Source organism: Anguilla rostrata, chromosome 2 (assembly GCF_018555375.3).
Source record: "Anguilla rostrata isolate EN2019 chromosome 2, ASM1855537v3, whole genome shotgun sequence".
NCBI classification, from domain to species: domain Eukaryota; kingdom Metazoa; phylum Chordata; class Actinopteri; order Anguilliformes; family Anguillidae; genus Anguilla; species Anguilla rostrata.
In genome coordinates, this window is record NC_057934.1 from 45,778,258 (window position 1) to 45,793,020 (window position 14,763).

Consider the following 14,763-nt stretch of genomic DNA (forward strand, 5'->3'; position numbering starts at 1 on the left):
GTAGTCTCAGGTCTTTTCACAGCTTTTTAATTATTTCTCCCACCCCCCAAAACAAATCAATTTGCTTTTCTGAATTGGCTAACAAACAAACAAAAAAACTATGCATTAATCTGAATATCAGGATGCATCATGGCATTCTAAGCACTCTAGCTCTGCTCTAATAGCGTGTGAAAGACATGCTGAGACGGCAGGGTCCGTGGTTGCGAGTCTGTTTGAATGTAAGTGACAGTGTGGCTAAGCAGCGCTGTCGTATTTTCACAGGCTGTTCTGCTTCTGGTGCGGAGGGTCTGCCTGGACGGGCAGTGCCAGGCGAGTTAAGCTCCCTCTCTCTGCTCAAACACCGGCTCTCAGGCTGGAAAGGCACAAGTGGGCGGGAGGGAGGGAAGGATAGCGGGTTCAGCTGCTGTCTTCTCTTCTCCCTCCCCCTCCGGGGGCCTCTGGGTCTTGCCCCCCCCACCACCAGTGTGAGTGAACGCCGCGCGTGCGTCTGGCTTTGTGGCTGTCGCCGCGTCTCGATACGCAGGGGCCCGGGGAGGGGGGGGGGAGGGGGGGCTGTGATACGCCAGTGCCGCCCGCCGCGCGTGCCAGGGTGGAATTCCAGAGAGAGCGTTTGGCGCGGGTCGCATGTCAACCGCCCCGCCCCGCCCGCCAGCTCCAGGCATTCCCGGCGGCATTCCGCGCCGCTCTCCGCCCCTGTCCGCCCTCGGCCCGCGTTCCTCCGGGGGGCGGGAGGGAGGGGGGCGAGCCCCGCGGGGGCCGAGGGGGCCGGGTCGGCAGCCGAGCCCTTTTACAGCCGCGGTGGATGTGATGTCACATTCTTAATTGTTCTGCGGCGGAGAGGGGAACAATGCAATCAGCTTAGCTGGGTAAACCAACGCGGCCGCCGGCCCAGAAGGCCGCCTCAGAAAGGCTTTGGGGGAGGAAACGGGGCTGCACTTCACCGGTGATATAGGATGATGAAATTAACAGCCCTTGCAGACACTTAGATTAATTGTGAGGGACTGCACTGCCGGGGATCAATAGCCATTTGGAATAACATGAGGGAACACAAATCAATCTGTGGGCCGCCGATGACAGATCCCCCCCGGTTAATTATTTTGTAAGTACAGTAAATGCAAGCGACATTATTTAGAATTTTTCTCAGAATCGCGGGGCGGGTTACCCTGGCCCTCCCCGTGGGAGCCGTTACCTAGGAGTCCGGGCGTCCGGGCGAGCGAGCGTCGCGGCTCTGCCGCGCTCTCCTTGCCGTAGCGCCCTCCGCCTGCAGGGGGCGCTCCCCGTCTGAGGGCGGCTCTCTCGTGGCGGATAGCGGCCGTCCCGCTGTATTAACCCGCGTCCTCCGGGTCGGCCGCGGCGGCGAGGTTTCTGAAGCTATCGATCCGGTGAAACGGGCGCGGCGGACGCAGCCGGAGCGTCGTCGCCTGCCCTCGGACGGCGGGGCTGTCAGCGCGCGGCGGCCCTCGCCGCTCACCCTCCCCTCCCGACAGCGCGCCGGGGCGTCGCCAGGCAGCTCAGCTCACGCCGAAACCCTTTTTATTCTGAGTGTAATACCTCTGAGCCGCAGGCTCTCGCTTCCCTCCCCTGCCGTACGGGGGGTATTGAAAGCTGAGCTCCGCTGAATCCCCAAATGAAGTTTGAATAACACTGGTGTTTTTCTACCAATGGCGTTCCTTCATTCGGCTCTGTATGATTCCAGTGTCTTTATTTATTTACCTTCAATCCATATTTTTCCCTCTTCTCCGTTTGAAGGCGGGTCACGTCTCTAAGCCCGCGCGGTGAGGGCGGCATCCTGTGACGGACCGGAAGAGCCCGTCCACGCCGCGGCGTCCGCTCTCCCTCCACTTCCTGCCAACTGGGCCGCAAATTAATCGCGCTGGCGAGACGTAATTCACGCGCAGCTGACAGAGGTAGACTGCTGGCCGAGCCCTGGTCACCGAGGGGCGTGTCTTGCTCGGTGTAGCAGGGGAAACGCGGCCAGTAGCGGCTCTCCCTCCCCGGGCGAGGCTATTGGCCGCAGGCAGGTCTGGGGGGGTGGGGGTGAGGGGGGCTGTAATGAAGGCTGTAATGCGACCACATCTGCAGCTGGCCACGCGCAGACTTGAAGGCACGATCTTAATAACCTGGCTCATGTCGCATAGGTGATTGAAATTTCCTGTTCGTTTTGGACGCTGCTTATTCCCTCTCTGGAAAAAAAAACAGTTTTCATGGAGGTTTATTGTTGTATTCCTTTTATGCGTATTTTAAATATTTATTTAGAATAGGTTGATTTGTGGAGGTAAGGTTCCAAGAGGAGCTTTTCTCAACGAGGATATTAATCTTCTCCTCGACTTCATTAAAGTCTGCGCACGCTTCCGGAGCGAGAACCTAAAACATCAAAACCAAACGCTTAAATGAATTATCTTTGTCATTTGCATATTGTTAACATTTTGTTGGCTTGTTTTTACTGCTTGTAATATATCCCTCATCCGTATGTTTGAAGTGAAACCATCTATAAATATCTGGTTTCACCCCTCAAACTCCCAATTTGTTTTTTTTCCAAACTCATTTAAAGTTCTATTTAGGTCACTTCATTTAGAGCACTCGCATGCCTCCTAATTAATTTGCCCTTTTTCTTTTGAAATAAAACAGTATTTATATGAGCGCGTCCCTTTGAGATAATCAGTAAACCGCTTCACATACAAGAGATTTCAATTAATTCAAATGTCAATTAGCCCTAAGAGAATGGGGATTATTCAGAGTTATGTAAAATGTGGCTGTTAATTATGAATGAGTTTGGCGCGGGGGTGCGTCTCCGCCGTACTTGTCAGAGGGGAGCCGCGTTTCATCATCTCTGTGGGCTGAGGCCTGATGTCATCGCCATAAATCCCTGATCCGGCGAGGCCGTCCCCCCTCCAGCGTCCTCTCCCTCCCCTTCCTCCCTCTCTCTTTTCTCTCTCCTCCTCTTCCTCTCTCTCACTCTCTCTCCTCCATCTCTCTCTCTCTCTCTCTCTCTCTCCTCTCTCTCTCTCTCTCTCTCTCTCTCTATCGTCTCTCTCCCTCCCTCCTCTCTCTCCCCCTCCCCCTCTCTCTCTCCTCTCTCTCCTCTCTCTCCCTCCCTCACGCCCGTGGGTCCGGGGAGTCAGGGCCCCCGCCGCTCGCCTCTGACGACCGGCGATGGGGAGATTTGGGAAGGCCGGAGCCTTAAATGAAAACGTGCTGAAGCAACGCTCGCCCGGCTTGGGAGGCGGGGGCAGCCTCCAGTGTTTTATTGATCTACTCACAGGGCGCAGTTTCATACAGTTCCAAGTGCACCATATCGCTCACATACAGAGCACATGCGCCCGGCGACAGAAGGTCGCTTCGCTTGTTATCATTTTTAAACATAGAAATGCTAATAAAATAGGGAGAGTGAGAAACGCACAAATAAGCAGCAGATTCAAGTGTGTGCCACACTCGGGGGAAACCTCACACGCTCTCATTTTCTCTGCCTGGCGGTGAGTAACACAGAAAATGAATTTTCACAAGGCAATAATCTTAGAGCTCAGCTTAGAGCTTTCATTTTTCAACAGTCAGCTACCCTCAGTTTACTATGGGTATTTTTAATCATTTGGAAGATGCTTCTGTCCGAAGCAACTTCAACAGCTACAGTATTATGTAAAACTACAAGATTTACAATTAGCCAAATAAACTTCAGCCACTGGAACAGCGTAGCCCGTTACATGGTTGATATTCAGAGCATTGATGGTGGGGGACAGGTGTGTTTCTGTAGACTGATGTTCCGAGGAGCGCCTGCCGATTGCAAATGTTTTATTATGGCCCTGATTTCAGTGGCCAGAAATAATTCACGGGCCCAGGACAATACTATTTAGCACAAGTTCACAGGCTCCTCCAGGGCCCGGGACAGCTTGCCCGCTGTCTCCCCCGGTGACGGCCCTGGCACTGACAGCGCCGCAGATACGGACCGTTAACGAACCCCGAGCGGAGCTGAGGACTCGCGGTCTCATTTCTGATTGCACGGCGCTAGCTGGAGCTCTCAGACCGTGATTGGGCCTTTCAAGTGAACTTTAAAAAATGCAACAGGGAATCATCACACTGGCCTGTGATGATTATTATTTTTCTCATAGATCTGGGATAATAAGCGTCAAGGAGCCATCTGCTTTACAGAAGCTAATTAACTTCTCCTCACTTTAAAAAGCTGTTTGACAAATGAAGAAAAATGATTTATATTAGAGTGCAGCAGATTCCTCGCAGCCAGACGACAGGAAAGAAAGATAAATAAAGCGGAGTTGGGAGAAGTTTCCCGCCGCCTTCGTCTGAATTGGCAAGTGGAGCCTGAACTTTGGGAGCAGATGATCGTTTGTATCCATCTCCAAAAGTCCTGACAGCCCTCTTTCAGAGTTAAAGTGACGGTTTCATTTGCGCGTCTCATTTGGATTCGTGCCGGGCCCCCCTTGCCTCCTCTCTTCCTCTCCTTCGCACATCCCGCCATCCGTCTCCGGGCGGCTCTTATCGCCATCGCGCAGGGCTTTGCCGCCCGCCGAGCTCCAGGTTTTCACTCCAACCCTGATTTGGCACACCTGACTCTACTAATTAGCAGCTCCGCACAACCTCCAACTGTTGAGCGAGGCGTGCTTCGTTAGGGTTTGAGTTAAAACCCGGAGGGCGGTGGATCTCGGGGGGAGCGGGGTCGGGCGGCCCCGTCGCTGAGTCGTTTGACGGTGGTTTGAGGGGCGGCGTGGCGTTCCGTAAGCCTGCCGTGAGCGGGTAATGGCGGCAGGTGAGCGAGCCGGCTGCAGATGTCAGCGGCGGCTCTTAATCAGACTCCCCTCGCGCTCGTTGGCCGTTGTTCCGCGGCGGCTGAAGTGACTCCGCAGAACGCATAAAAAGCCTCTCCACCCGTCAGACGGAACAGCGTCTGGCAGCCCACTGTATGCTAATGGGATGCCGACAAGGATAAGTTTTATGTTTTATGTCCACTGATTAAACATTCTCAACCGCTGAAGCACCTGGTCGGGTTCATTTACATTTTGCTGTGGGGGGGGGGGGGATGAAGTCATTTAAAAAATTTTTTTTTTAAAAATTCAGTATTTAAAAGAAAAAGTAAAAATGGTGAACATCTGCATATTTTTTAGGGTCTCGTTAGAATGTTTCCTGTGATCTCCGTTTGGGAAAAGCTGATTTTCGTGCGATTACTTCTTTAACTTCCCCCCGATGTGCCTGACCCCCACCCCCCGTTAATGGACCTGGCCCTTTGGTCTCCTAATGTAGTGTGAAATAACAGACTGCGGTGGCGGGGCTCGACTCTCTGCTCTCTCTCTCACTGTCCCGTACTGCCGGCTCGCCCTCCGTCCCACACAAGGGCACGGGCCGGCTTTCCGAGGTCAGACTGCGGCGGGCCGGCCTGCCCGAGCCCGGTCACAGCCAATGGCAGCGCTGCAGCCACGCGCTCCGCATGCTTTACTGCGGGACGCTGCTGCCTTCTGACACGCGTCCGGCTGACCTTCGCGCTTCGTTAGCTCCTCTCCGTCCCCGTGATTGGCTGAGGGCTTGGCCGCGCGCACTGTCACCGCCTCGAAGGCGCCGCCGCTGCCAGGTTAATCGGCCGTCTCGCTTTAGCCTGGCGAGCGTGACCTTGCGCGCTGCAGCCTCCGTGCTGAGCTGCGTCGTCTGCCCGGTCTGCAGCAGCAGCTCTGCAGGGCTCCCGCTCGCTAGCTACCGTACCAGCATCCTGGGCACTCACAGAAGGTAGTCATTTTTAAAAGGTCTACTCAGCAAAGCAATTAGCAACAGGAAGTTTAAGAGGGGAAAAAACCTGGCTGGAGAAGACAAAGCTCTCAGAACATTTTCATGTTTCATCCTGAGCGGTTTATTGCTGGCTGGATTTTAACAATGTTGTCTGGTTTAGGCCGGGTTTGCAGCAGTTTGTGTAATGTCGAAATTTTTGGCAATTTGTTTCTGGGGTTGGAAAATGAGAGCGCATTCATGTGCCACGAGGTGCGCGGGGGCTGGCTTCAGTGATTCAGCGCGCCTTTCCGGAAAAGGCCCTTATCTGCCAGGCCAGCCCGCGCGGCGGCATTAGCCAACGAGAGCGGGGAATATGCAGCGAGCGCGCCAGGCAAAAAAAAAAAAGCGATGGGTAAAGAGCGTCGCGCGCGTCAGAAACCTGCGGTTTCGTCACGCCGCCCTTTACCGAAGGTGCGCGTTCCCCTGGTGATGGACTTCCTTTACCGCTCCCAGGCCGCGGTACAGGAAGTGCGGCCGCTGGTGTGGGCGTGCTGTGGAAATCCAGATGAACGCACGCTGAGGTGTTAGTCATCGCGTGGCAGCCCCAGGGTCCGGCAGGTCTCGGTCCCCACTGTACATCACCGCCTGCGGGCTCTTCCCTGTTTCAGGGCCCGAGCGCAGATAATGATATACCAGAGCCTGAGTGAGTCCAGCCACAGGGGAGGGGGGGAGGGGGGCGGGGACTGCATTTCACCACGGCGATAATAAACATTTTTCATCAGCAGGCCTCCTCTGCAATCCTGATAATAACAGGGCATTAGTTTCTGCTTTCATCTAAGGCAATGCCTCTTCTCATATATATATATATATATATATATATGTGCCTACAGAGCATTATTTTCGGTTGCGTTTCATTCACCTCTTTCAAGATGTGCTGTGCTGTGGTATGGTGATGTGCTCCCTCTGTGGGCTCGTCTAATTGGATTTGAACACCTGCAGTCAGGGCACTTGACTCCATGGAAACGTTCGGGTGAATATTAACCTCTTTGTGTCTTCCTGTTATTTCAGAAGGCTCTGGCTCGAGCTTTTCCTTCCAAGTTGTGCTGAGTTGGGCAGACAGGCCTGTTCCTCAAAGCCGTGAATATCAGCAGTGCCAATTCACTCAGGATAGCACAGTGCAGCAATACGTAGTGTTTAAGTAGTGTTGGATTTAATGCAGGGAGTCCATTTTGGGCTGTTTGATTGTACTGCGCTTGGGTCCTCTCCCCCCGTGTGCCTCGGCCTGCCTTCGTCTTCCTCTGCTTCCCTCGCTCTTAATTAGACGAGCCTGTAGTCAGTGTGGGAGAGGAGGCCCTGCGACTCCACGCAAAGCGAAGCGGGGCCCAGAAGTCCTCCTGGACCCCAACGGAAATCGCGGGTGTAGGGCGGTCAGCGGGACCCGGGGCACCCCGCTAATGGAAGCGGGTCAGCTCAGCGGCCCCGCCGCCACCGCCGCCGCGCAGGGCATTCGCTGAGTCACGCTGGTGACGGCTGAGCGCTGAGCTCCGTGTGCAGCTGGGTCCTCTGAGAGAGAGAGAGAGAGCAGAGAGATAGAGAGAGAGAGAGAGAGAGAGAGAGAGAGGCTGTAACCCAGGCGAGCCCTCTCTTCTCTCCCTCCACCTCGGCCCTTTAGTCACACGATGGGGACCGGGAATAAATCTGTGCTCTTCTGCACACGCGTGAACTTTACCAGCTCCCGTCTGCCATTGTAGCCTGCTGATCCACGGTGTGAAAGTAGTGTTTTTACCTGTGGTAGCTCAGCAGGCTACAGCAGCAGACTGGAGCAGGTGGAGCTCGCATGTGCAGAAGAGCACAGATTTGTCTCTGGTGACCATAGCCGTCGATGCTGAAAGCCCCTAATAACAATGAGGGGAGGTTATCAGTGCATGCAGGCCAGATGAGCTAGCCTGCAGTGTGAGGCACTGCTGTTCCTCGGCATTGTAAAGCTGGTAGATAGATGCTATTTTTACAGTAGGGCCTTTGTAAGCCTTCTCATAACCTGTGTACTCAGTTTTATGCCAAAGGAAGTCTAACACTTTGCAGCCTTTCTCAGTAACGACAAGGAGCCTTTACTCTATTCTGTGGAAATGGACACCTGCTACAAAAGTCATACCCATAACAGGCAAATTCAGCTGACCGCTTCAGTCTAACAGCTTTACAGTCTTCTATTTATTAACTCTATGACAGGCTGTTTTTAACATTGTAAATATTCAATCTAATTTATGGTTCTGAAGGCCAGAAAAATTTTTTTTTTTCTGTGTGATAAATAGCTTTGGAGTTTGTGTTGTCGGGTATTTTGGGAATGAATCAGGCGATGTGCGTATTCGCTGGCTCGCAGACGCAGGACGTGTGCTTACGTACGTGTGACGAATGGCCAAAGCTGCAGAAGTCTGAAGCGAAGCGAGCGCGCGGGCTCTTCCCTCCGCTGCTCGCTGAGCTCTGACTCCTGTGGCATCGGGGTCTATGACAGTAATACGGTGGAGAGATACGGGTCCTCCCTGTGTTTAACTGATCCAGCCTCGCCCCCTGGGACGTGCTCATCAGTCACCTCAGACGAGCCTGCGACGCCATGATCACTGTTTCCCGTAGCGAGGAGCCAAGCGGACCCGTCCCTCCGGCGCTCGGCTACGGAAGAGAGCGGCCGCAACCGGGGACGGACCTGCTCCCGAAAAGGAGGGTCAGGCTCCCCGTTCCCACGCCAGGCGCACCGAAACGCCGCAGGGCCCTCGCGAGCGGGGGGGGGGGGGGCGGCCCCAAGTTAAGAAGGCGCGCCCCGCGCCGCTCCCGGCCTGATCGCTTTGGCCTTTGCGAGGAGACGCAAAATAAGCACCCCATTAACAGGAAATACTCTCTCCTGTAATGGCTCGCTTCTGTCCCTGCCATTAGTCTCCCGGGTGCGCTCTCACAAAGGCAGCTCCAAAAACGTGATCGGGTTTGATTAAGCTTGATTCCGCCTATTTTATTTACTAATGGCCTTTTTTTTACCCCCCGCTGACTTCCAAGAAAACTGCAGCATTCAGAAGATAGCCACTTAGCAGCTGTCCGAGGTGGCAGCGCTCATTATTCTCCGCCTGTGGAACGCGCACTCGGACTCTCACGCTGCTGTTATTAAGTGTTGAAGGCTGTGTAATGTTGAGCTCTCCTAATGTTAAATCAATGGAACAGACTGTAAATATCCATCCCCGGTTTCCCATCTCCAGATCGGCCTGAAATTCCAACGGCGAGAAGCAGAACATTTTCTTCCCCTTTTTTTTTGTCCCCCCCCCCCCCCCCCCTTTCTGGGCCTTTCCTAAAATCGCGCAAAATGAAATGGCGGAGAAAGTTGGGACGGAGACCCACGGCCGGCTTTTTCCAGGTGTGATGGAGGAACGGGCGCGGAAGCGGAGTCCTTTGAAACGCGTTTCTCAGTCGCGTGACGCAGTCATCTCCGTGACTCATTGGGAAGACATGGGGAAACGGGATTAGCTGACATTAGTGCCTATAAGCAAGCGGGGACTCACTGCGAGCGCGTGTTGCTGCAGGCGCACGTTTGATTTGAAATGAAACAGATTCCCCGAGCGAGCGGTGCTTTGACAGATGTGCGTGGGCTCGACATGTATACTTTTCCCCCGTCCGTTAACGATGCACATCCGCCTATTTTTGTCATTCTGAAATGGGTCTGCAGCTTTTGTCCCGTTCGTTAACGTCTTTTTTTCTTTTAAACCAATTACAGAGTAATTTTTTGTGGCCCGTGCATATTTTCAGACGAGGCAGAATGTGATATTATCATACTTACGACCATGAGCGTGCTGTGTATCTCCATGTGGGCGGTTCTGTGCAGTAAAGGATTGCGTTCTTCCTCCTGTTATGCTGTTGCAACACTGTGTACTTTTCAAAAGACACCGAAAACACTAGCAAGTGCCCTTCAGTGTATATTTACCTTTCTGAGGAGAATAATGTGCACCGCTGTGTGTTCATTAGGGCTCTATCAATACTGCATGCTGTTTTATCCACAGAAGAAATGGCCGCATTCCTCAGGTTGCTGTGTGTATTGTTGGCTTCGCATCTGCGGTTCTCAGTGTTGTTGTTTTATCACTGATAACTCCGCTGCTGCAGTTGTTTCGGGCTCCTGAGATCTCACTGGCTACAAGAGAATTAGAGCATTTTAATCAAAACCTGGGATTAGGGTGAACCGTCACTCTGTACTTTCACATGGATACTGTCTGCGAGGTTTGAGTGGAGCGTTCAGTAGGGTCAGAATCACGAGCTCAGTAAATGTGCATATGATCCGGGCAGCTCTGTGAATAAACTGCAACACGCCCAAAGTGTCCATGCTTATTTTCCTGCTTATAAGAAATTATCACCCAATTATATCACGCGAGCTTGACGAGGCCTGCTTGTACCACAGAGAGGCTATTTTTAGATGGAAATTGCGCCATTTCAGAAGATTTGCCATTAACTATTAATTATTGCATTTGCAAAGTCCATTTATCAAGCAGGCGAGTGAATGAATTATTCAGACCTCGAAATTCATTAAAACGTAATTTTCTGCAATTACAAAGCACTTCCAAAGAAAAATTTAATTAAAGGTCAATAGTAATTAAATGTAGAATGTCCACTTTTATCCCATCCAAGAGTAAATGCTGTCATCCATCTGGATTGTGTAAACAATCTGATGATGGGAGTCGGATGTTGATGTCGAACATATAAGCGAGGCCCATTCTGACATCAGAGATGGTTCGCACAATCAAAACAAATGGCCATTAGTGAAACGCTGCAATTATCCCCGATTTGAAGACAGACAAAGGCTTAATCTCACTCATTGCCTGGTGGCTATTCAGCCGTGTCGGCTTGTGTCATCTAATTTAATAATGCGAGAGCAGTATTTCAGGCATGAATTGATTCTCTTTCTGTCAAAGCCACACACGTGTGTACACATGATTGAAATATTTGTACATGATTGAGATATGTATGCATGATTGAGATGCAGTATGTATACATGATTGAGATATGTATGCATGATTGAGATGCAGTATGTATACATGATTGAGATATGTATGCATGATTGAGATGCAGTATGTATACATGATTGAGATAGCATGATTTTTTTGCTGCTGCAGTGTGGAGAATCGCTTTGAGCCTTGGACTGTGGATGGTGGGTTTATGTACTGGGCAGGATATTGCTGTTGTACCCTTGAGCACTGTACTTAACCTGAATTACTTCTGTAGATTTCTGGTAGGGGTGGAGGGTACTGTGGGGAAATCTACTGTATATATGTTTCTTTGGATAAATATGTCGGTAAAGTAAATAGCTAATGCAATATCGTTTCTGCTCCAAAACCTTCAAACATCAGCGAGGCATTGAATGTGGCAAATTCCCCTAATGCAGCCCGTAACAAAGGCAGCTGCCACTTACAGACGGCCCTACCGGAAAGCAATTTTTGAGACATGTTACAGTAAGTGCGGCAGAAGGATTTGGGACATGGGATTATTTTGGCTGCTGGTCTGTATCCCTAATCAGCGGCCACCCAGACGGCACACGAGTGTGAGTTATTTGCTTGTTGCTGTGATGGAACACCTGTGAGGAGAGGGCTACTGACCAGTCAGGCTTCCCTCAGTACCATGGGAACGGGTTCTCTGTCTGTAAGTAGTCTGCTGGCCAGTCAGGCTTCCCTCAGCACTATGGGACCGGGTCCTCTACCTCTTCCTTCATTTTCTCGCCTACCGACGTCCGTGTCGCTGATCTCTTAAATGGTCAATTTGTTGCTCCAGCTGTTTTAGCTCTGCTGTTACAGGGACTAACCATAGTTTACTGTAAGACAGATATACTGGATGCTTGCCAAGATCAGTTATATAGGACAACATTTTTTACATTCTAAAATGCAGAGCGATCCGCCTACCTCATCAATACTTCGACAAGCCATAGGCAAATTTCAGAAGCTGACCTTTTCACCAGCTTTATGGCCTTTATTTGGTGTCCGTGTATTGTATTTTTAATACTATGCACAATGGAAAATGCAAAGCACCGCTCCAAGAGTGGTTGATGCACACACACACACACATGCATGCACGCTCACACGCACACATACACACACACACCCAAACACACACACACACAAGGTTTTTGGTCTGTACCTTCATATATCTACTCGTCTCTCCATTACCAGTAAAATAAGGCTTTTTCAGTGTGCCTTTAATGGAGAAAGTGCTGAGCCTCATTCCATAGCCTCTCAAATTGTGGATTTCAAAGAAGTGGTGCGACATTCCCCGGTGCTCTAGATTTATTGTATCTGACATTCTTGCATATAATTAAATTCTCTCTCTCCCGCCCCCCCTCTGTCTCTCTTTCTCTCTCTCTCCCTCTCTGTCTCGGTCTCACACACGCTATCTCTCTCCCCCTCCCTCCCTCCCTCTCCTGAATGTATTGTGTCGCACTGGCTTCCCCTGCCCCCTGTCATCCCACTCCCCTCTATCAGATCCCCTCTTTTCTGAACACAGAAGCCAGGACCACTGTCAGCACACATCCCAACATTATGTTTAACACAAAGTAATCAGTGGCACTTAGCTACTGCGTAATTTGATTTTGTTATATATATATATATATACACACACACACATACACACACGCACATACATGAAGAGAGAGAGAGACATACACATGCTGCTCGTATACACTGTGTGTGTGTGTGTGTGTGTGTATATATATATATATATATATATATATATATTCATTTCAGACAGGGAGTGAATGTTTCTTTGTGGTTCTGAGCAATGGCTAGTTGATGACACAGAGGCATGCCAAAATGCAGGCCTTTTCAGTTCAGAGTAGGGTAATTACTCATTATGCGACTGAACCAGACAAATCAAAACCTTTAAACCAATTAATTTCAGAAGCTGATGTAAGAGCATGTGTCCTTTTGCCTCTAAGGTCAATCCAATTGTTTATTAGGACAGAGCGTGAAAACAACATTTTTCAGTGTTTTAAGACCAGGTCATGTTTTCTGTCACGCCCTCTTGCTGGATTAGATAAATTAAGGCTTAAGAAATATTCAAGGACGTTTCATAGTTTCTTCTAGAACTACTTTATAGAACTACGGCTGCACAGGACATCATTGTCTCATGTTACAGTTGACCTGTCTGTATCTATACAACACATCAAACCCATCATTAGTATTTTGGCATTTGAGAATATTGCACATAATATGATGGAAATAAAACAAGCGAAATGTAAATTATTTGAAGGCAAAATGGTCTCTCTTCCATATGTAAGAGGAGCAGTGCCTTGGCAGAAGCATGGTTAATTGCATGCATCTGTGTTTTTGCTGCCGCTGCTCCTGGTAGGTCGATCAGTAAAGAAGCTCCTAATTCTGACTGATGGTCCCCGGTCCCCGTTGTCACGCGGATACGGCGGAGGGTACGGAGCAGATGTTCCGCTGATCCCGTTGCCGCGTTTCCGTGCGCATGGAAACGGCGGATAAACATCGTTACTGTTGTTTTCTTCTTTCTTTTTTCATTTTTCATTGATTTTCTTTTCCCCCCTGTGTCGTAAACCGTCATCGGTGGCAGGAGCTCCATCGCAGATTGTCTACACGCCCAAAGAGACGATCAATTTAATTTATATTTAAAAGACAATGTCTAAATTACATTGCTTTTTTTTCCCCCCGTCCGTGCAGTTTGACACGTTTCCTTGAGAGATTATTTGATGCGTGAGTGCAGTTCCTCCATTCTGTATGGATCGGGACCGCTGTCACGAGGAGTGCGATTTAGTATTATGAAGTACGATGTTTTGGCTGAAAAGTCAGGCGAACGCAGTTCACAGATGGATGTTTGAGGATGTGCATTTTTCAACTTTTTCCTGAGTTTTCAACTTTTCAGCATGTGCACATAAAGAACGACAAAAAAAAAAATGGGAAAAAGCTGACAAATGTACAGCTGCATTAGAGACACTGTGATCAACAAACCAAACACTGGCGCACCGAGAAAATATTCTCAGAGAAACCTCATCTCTCGACTCACCGGGTATGCGGCTGGTCGGAAAACAATAATGTTTTAACAAGAACTTGGAGAAAGTAATCATGAGAGTACAAGCTTTTCCAGCGAGGAAAATGTTGTTTACTTTGTCAATAACTCAGTCCTTTTTCATCCTGATACTCCTTCTGCTTCTTTTTCTTTCACTGAAGTGAAGAGAGATACACAGCTAAGGAGGGTTTGCAGAAAGTTCTAGAAATGCCCTCCTTTTGAAACAAAACATCAGGCAGACAACCTGAAGTTCCCTATAATGCAGCGGTGGGTCAGAGTAATTTTATCACCGTTAGTATTTGTGCCTGTTGAGGTTGCCTCTCGACCCTCGCTGAAGGGGGCTGCCTGTTCTCCTTGCCCTGAGTGAATGCTGACTGCGTTGTAACTGCCAGTCTGAAGCTTCATAAGGCTCATAAAATGACCTCTCTGTGTTTCTCGTTAGAAAGATGATTTGTATTCAGCAGAAGCGCTGCCTGCGATCCCCAGGATGTAAACGTGATATATGCCACCGCTGCTTTGATGGCCACGCCACGCGCTCCGCTGGCGGCTGATTCCCGGTCAGATTCGCCAGCTTGTGCGTACGGCTCCGGAATGAGCGCCATCGCTGGGAGCTGCCCGGTGGAGGAGGGCGCCGGCTCGGGCTTCGCCTCTGACGCGCCGCCGAGCGTCGCCGCGACACTCAGGCGAGCGGGTTCACCGCCGAGCCGTCTCCCGGGACGAGAGCACGGGGGGGGGGGAGCCGCGATGGAAACGCGCAGCTGCGCCTTCGTCTGAGCCGCGTGCCGCGGGCTTTCCTCTCTGCATTACGGCTGAGGCGCGGCGGGTAATTAGACTGACGCTGGTAATTCAGCCGCCCCGCTCTCCCAGTCACGCCGGCACAGAGGGAGCGGGAGCCAATCACACCTGCAGGCTCTGCATCCGGCAGACCGGTCGCATGCTGTCATCCGCGGCAGCGGAAACGCTGCAGGTTAGTCACTGCCGAAAGGAGAGGCGTGAATCACGAAAACAGGGCCCGTCCGCCTT

General features: G+C 50.8%; 1 protein-coding gene across 1 annotated transcript in view; it reads left to right on the top strand.

The window, feature by feature from the left end:
- The window catches only part of sdk1b (sidekick cell adhesion molecule 1b), a 346,872-nt gene that overhangs the window by 180,067 nt on the left and 152,042 nt on the right, over window positions 1-14,763 (top strand). The window lies entirely within an intron of this gene.